The sequence below is a fragment of the Petaurus breviceps genome, unplaced genomic scaffold (assembly GCF_028583685.1).
Source record: "Petaurus breviceps papuanus isolate PSGF00001 unplaced genomic scaffold, PetGlider_PUasm1.0 446, whole genome shotgun sequence".
Classification (NCBI taxonomy): Eukaryota; Metazoa; Chordata; class Mammalia; order Diprotodontia; family Petauridae; genus Petaurus; species Petaurus breviceps.
Window position 1 is genome coordinate 1587883 of NW_027186338.1, and position 5549 is coordinate 1593431.

The 5549-nt window shown below is 41.3% G+C and overlaps 1 long non-coding RNA gene across 1 annotated transcript in view; it reads left to right on the forward strand.

The window, feature by feature from the left end:
- Nucleotides 1-3500, forward strand: part of LOC138171524 (uncharacterized) — a 9467-nt gene extending 5967 nt beyond the window's left edge. The window contains exon 4 of the long non-coding RNA XR_011170908.1: nucleotides 670-3500. This is a non-coding gene — a long non-coding RNA (uncharacterized lncRNA). The remainder of the gene's footprint in view (nucleotides 1-669) is intronic.
- The last annotated feature ends 2049 nt before the right edge of the window (nucleotides 3501-5549 follow it).

Below are 5549 nucleotides of genomic sequence, written 5' to 3' on the forward strand. Positions count from 1 at the left end.
AAACAGAGGGAAAAAGACAGAGAGACAGAGAGAGAAAGACAGAGAGACAGAGAGAGAAAGACAGAGAGACAGAGACAGAAAGAGAGACAGAGAGAGAAAGACAGAGAGACAAAAACAGAGGGAAAAAGACAGAGAGACAGAGAGAGAAAGACAGAGAGACAGAGACAGAGAGAGAAAGACAGAGAGACAGAGACAGAGAGAGAAAGACAGAGAGACAGAGACAGAGAGAGAAAGACAAAGAGACAGAGACAGAAAGAGAGACAGAGAGACAGAGAGAGAAAGACAGAGAGACAGAAACAGAGGGAAAAAGACAGAGAGACAGAGACAGAGGGAAAAAGACAGAGAAGGAGAAAGGGAGGGGACAGAGAGTGAGAGAGAATTAGAGCTACACTTTAGAAAAGGAAATTTGAGGGCTAAATAGAGGATATACTAAAGTGGGCAGAGACTTTGAAATAAAGCAACCATCAAGCTCTTGCAATAGCCGGGCACGAGGCCTGCACCAGGGTGTTGACTGTGTGAGGATAGATTTTCAGGATTATGTAAGTATGAGGCAAGTCTCCTTTAGGCGCTTGGCCAGTCTGCCCTGTACTGACCTTTGACAGTTCCCGATTTCTAGAGTAACTACATCTGGAAGAATCTCATGAGTTGTTTTTTTCCTCTTCCTCATAGGGGACTTGACCATAGAGAAGAGTTCTCAGGATGTGAAGACAAAAGGCATCAAAAAATTCTGAAGAAAAGAAAGGGAATGGAGAAGGGAAGAAGGGACACAGTTCTCAGAGTAAGGAGACCTAGCCCTGGTCTCCTGTCAAAGCCAATCACCGTCCTATCTAGGCTCAGGGTCAGCACAGGCTGCCCATTGTTAAGGGATAATAGGCTCACCGAGGCAGACACTAGGCTTGTGTGAAGACCTCATCTCCAGTGAAGCAGAAAAAAGTGGGTTATTTGTAGCTCTGCAAGAGGAGGAGTTGATGTTGGCCACGAGGGGTGGATGGTTTTTCACTTACTGTAGGTGACAGCTACATGATAGGTGCCTGTCTCCTTAATGGCCCTCACTTGCTTCTGTCCAATTCAGTTCCACAGATTTAATTTGATTTATCAAGCACTCACCTGGTGCAAGCCACGGAAAAGAGCAACGGAAAAAAAGGAAAGCCTTTGTTCTCAAGAGACTTATATTGTACTGAGTTTTCATTCTATGCCCCAGTATGGGCCCAGCTTCAAACAACTCACAGATGTCACTTGCAAACTCCTCATCTGTAGCCATTGCCTTCTTCCCCCTCCTTCCAGGAGAAGCTAAGAGTGGAAAAGCAATGGTATCACCAGCTCTGGGCTGACCTGTCATGTGAGACCTGTCATGTTTTTTTTTTTTTTAAGCAATCCAGGTTAAGTAACTTGCTCAAGGTTACACGGCCAGTTATTTCTGGGTGTGGTGCTAAGTATCTGAGCCCAGATTCAATCCCCAGGTCATCCTGACTCTGGAGCCGGTACTCTTACTCGCTGAGCCACCTGGCCACCCCTAAGCAATTGGGGTTTAAGTAACTTGCTCAAGGTTACATGGCCAGGTGTTTCTGGGTAGGTGCTAAGTGTCTGAGCCCGGATTGATCCCAGGTCATCCCAACTCTGGGGCTGGTGCTCTTACTCATGGAGCCACCTGACCACCCCCATGTGAGCCTTTTCTGCTCGAGATTCTCTTCCCCCTGGATTGTAAGCTCCTTGAAAGGATTCTTCCTTCTTCCTGGGCATATCTGCTCTCACAGGCCTAAACTTTGCATATGTTTATTCAGCACTAGCTGCACAATGTTGCTTAAGGTCCAGACCAGAGATTTGATTCCAGTTTATGTCACAGAATCTAAGCTGGAGGGACCCGGGAGGCCAAAGAATGACCTACACCTTTAGAAAGAATGTATTCTACCATGTACCAAGTCACATAGCCACTGCTTAGAGACTCTAAGAGGGGAGCCCCCTCCTTCTTAGGGAGCCCATTCCCATCCAGATAACTCAAACTATTATCAAAACCTGAACTTGTCTCCACCATTGCTTCAGGTTCTGTCCCCTGGGACAAACAAAACTCCTCAAATACTTGAAAACAACCATAATGTCCTGACCACCATCCCCCACTCCCTTCAGGCTTTTCTTCTCCAAGATTAATTTCCCCAATTCCTTAAACCAATTTGAGACCCTTTGCCATGCTGGTCTTTCTTCTCTGAACACTCTTGAGCTTCTTTCTGAAATGGACTGAACATAATACTTGAGATCTGGCCCATTAGGTGGTTCATACAATGGGATTGTCACTGCCTCATCTCTGAAAGCTATCTCTTTAATTTTAGAGGTAGCTAGGTGACTCTAGGGCAGGAAGGCCAGAGTTCCAATTCGACCTCAGACATTTACTAGCTGGATCACCTCGAGCAAGTCAATTCACCTCTGTTTCCTTTACTATAAAATGGAGGAAATAAAAACACCTGCATCCCAGGATTACTGTGAGGATCAAATGGGAAAATATTTGAAAAGCACTTAGCACATACTAGGCACTTAATAAAAGCTTCCTTCTTCCCTACCATGTGTAATATAATGCCAAAAGAAGGCGTATTTTGTAATGGATAATTATATCAGCATATTTGTAATCTCTATAGGCATTGTGAATATGGCATTGCTGATACACCATGTCACATTATTTGTCTATATTGAAGTTGCAATCTGCTAAAACCTCCTGATACTTTTCAGACAAACTGTCCCCTAGCTATAGGGCCCCAATGTTGTACTTGTGAAGTTGATTCCTCGAATCAAACACTTTACATTTATTCTGATTAAATTTTATCTTTGGAGATGCAGCCCATTGTTTCACCTGCAAAGATGTTTTGATCTATCATCTAATACATTAGCTATTACTTCCCCTCCTTTTCTATGTGGGCAGAGACTTGAAATAGGAAGAACAGCCAGCAAGCTCTTGCAATAGCCCAGGCATGAGGCCTGCACCAGGTGCTGTGTGAGGACAGACTTTTCTACCCCAAGTTCTTCAAGAAAGCTATCGCTTCCTTCCAACATTTCCATAATTTTTGCTTCAACAACTGTTTCCTCCTTATTAGTTTAAGTTATGATATATATGAGTGTAATGTAATATTAGTGTGCATTAAGAAAGGAAAGAAGGGATGGGTTCAGAGAAACCTGGGAAGACTTGCATGAAATCATGTAAAGTGAACAGACTCAGGACAACAATTGATCCAATAACAATATGGCAAAGACTTTTGAGAAAGACTTAAGAACATCCACCAATGCAATGACCAACAGGATGCTTCAGGATTGATACTGAACAGTGTTTGCCCATCACCTTGCAGAAAGGTGATGGACTGGGGCTGTATGGGACATGCATTTTCAGAGGTGGCCAATGCAGGAATTTCTTTTGCTTCACTCTCTGTATTTGTCCTAAGGGTTTGTTTTCAACTGAGAGGGGTGGAATGGGAGGAAGAGAAAATAAATGCTTATAAATTTAAAAATGAAAGGAAAAAGGTTTCCCCTCATTCCGCCCACATTTTGAGTAGCTTGTAACTAAAACCAATTCTCATTTGTAAAATGAGGGCACTGGACTCCTACTCTGAATCTATGAGTCTGTAAGACCAGACTTCATTGGTGTCCTTTTTGAAGGAGATGGAGCTCCAGTAAATGTTTATATATTTTAAGTCCCCCAACACTATTATATCTTGCTTTCCTGGCATTATTATGATCTGTTTCAGGAGCTTTTCTGTCCAGTTGGTCTGGCACATATTCATTTGACAATATAGTTTCCATTTTTAAAAAAGGCCTTAGTTAATTGCTTACTATGTGCCAGGAACAGTGGTAATCTCTTTATAAATATTATCTCATTTGATCCTCCCAATTCTTAGAAGGCAAATGCCATTATTATCCCTATTTTACAGATGGGATTATCCTCATTTTATAGATAAGGACATTAAGGCTCAGTCTTATTTGATCCTCTGGACTTAGGAAATCTCAGCTTCCTGAGTTTGAATCCTACCTCAGACATTTACTAGCCACGTGACTCTGGATAAGTCACCTAATCCTGTGGGCCTCAGTTTCATCATCTGTAAAAATGAGCTGGAGAAGGAACTGGGAAACCATTCCAGCATCTTTACTACGAAAACCACAGATGGGGCCAGGGTGCAGTACAAGTTGGACAAGAGTGAACAATAACAACTCTACGAAGCAGGTACTATTATTTATCCCCATTTTATGGATGGGATTGTCCCCTTTTACTGATAAGGAAACTAAGGCATACAGAAGTTAAGTGACTTGCACAGGGTCACACAGCTAGTAAGTCTCTGAACCCAGTTGGAATTCAGATCTTCCTGTTTCCATTATCTACTAGGCCACCTAGCTCCCTCCATTGATTCTCACCCAAATATTCTCTATTCATCAATACCCATTTTGGATCCTAGACATCCTCACACAAACATAACTTCTGGGTTCAAAATAATCCTCTTCTGCCACTTTTATCTATTCTGCTCCTTTTGGACCCTTTTATGGTTAAATTCCAAATGTGAGTCTAACCAACAAGTCTCTGATTTCAATGTGGCCAAATCTGCTTTCTTGAATTAGGACCTCTAGTATACCTTATTTCTTATTCATACATTCTATATTCATGAATAGACATGAGTCCAGGAGTTTTATTGTTAACTCCCTTCTTAGAGATCACCCTCTGTGAATTATTAGTCTTCTCTAGGAATATTTCTTCTTCCTGTACTCTGCCTGCTGCTCTCTGTGATACCTGGCTTGGCAAATCCCAATATACCATTTTCCTAGCCAACTTTTCACTTCCAAAATCTATCTTTGTCTTATGAAGTCCCCGACCTTAAGTGGGCAACAGTGAAGAAAATGCCATCTCTTCCCATAATGCCTTTAGTTTCTGGCCTAGAACCTCACAATTCCCAGTGACGTCTTAGGTTCTTTATGGATGTGTCATTTGTCCCTACATGAATCACCAGAAGGGAGAAGCAGGCATGAGATATGACATATCATTGGAGATTCTCCAGCATAGCATGGTTAAATGTCTCAGGAAGACAATGTGCTGCTCTGTTACTGAATCAGACTGACAAAGGGCTGCCTCAAGGTCTCTGTTCCACTTATATTCATCCACCACTTATTTTTTTAATATAATATTTATTTTTTCCCCAATTACACATTAGAACAATTTTAAACATTAAAAAAAAGTTTTGAGTTCCAAATTCTATCCTTCCCTTTCTCCCTTACCTCCCTGCTCCCTGAGATGATAAGCAATTTGATATAGCTTATATATGTGTAATCATGTAAAACATTTCCATATTAGTCATTTTGTACAAGAAAACTTGGGAAGAAAGAAAGAAAGAAAGAAAGAAAGAAAGAAAGAAAGAAAGAAAGAAAGAAAGAAAGAAAGAAAGAAAGAAAGAAAGAAAGAAAGAAAGAAAGAAAGAAAGAAAGAAAGAAAGAAAGAAAGAGAAAGGAAGGAAGGAAGAGAGAGAGAAAGAAAGAAAGAAAGAAAGAAAGAAAGAAAGAAAGAAAGAAAGAAAGAAAGAAAGAAAGAA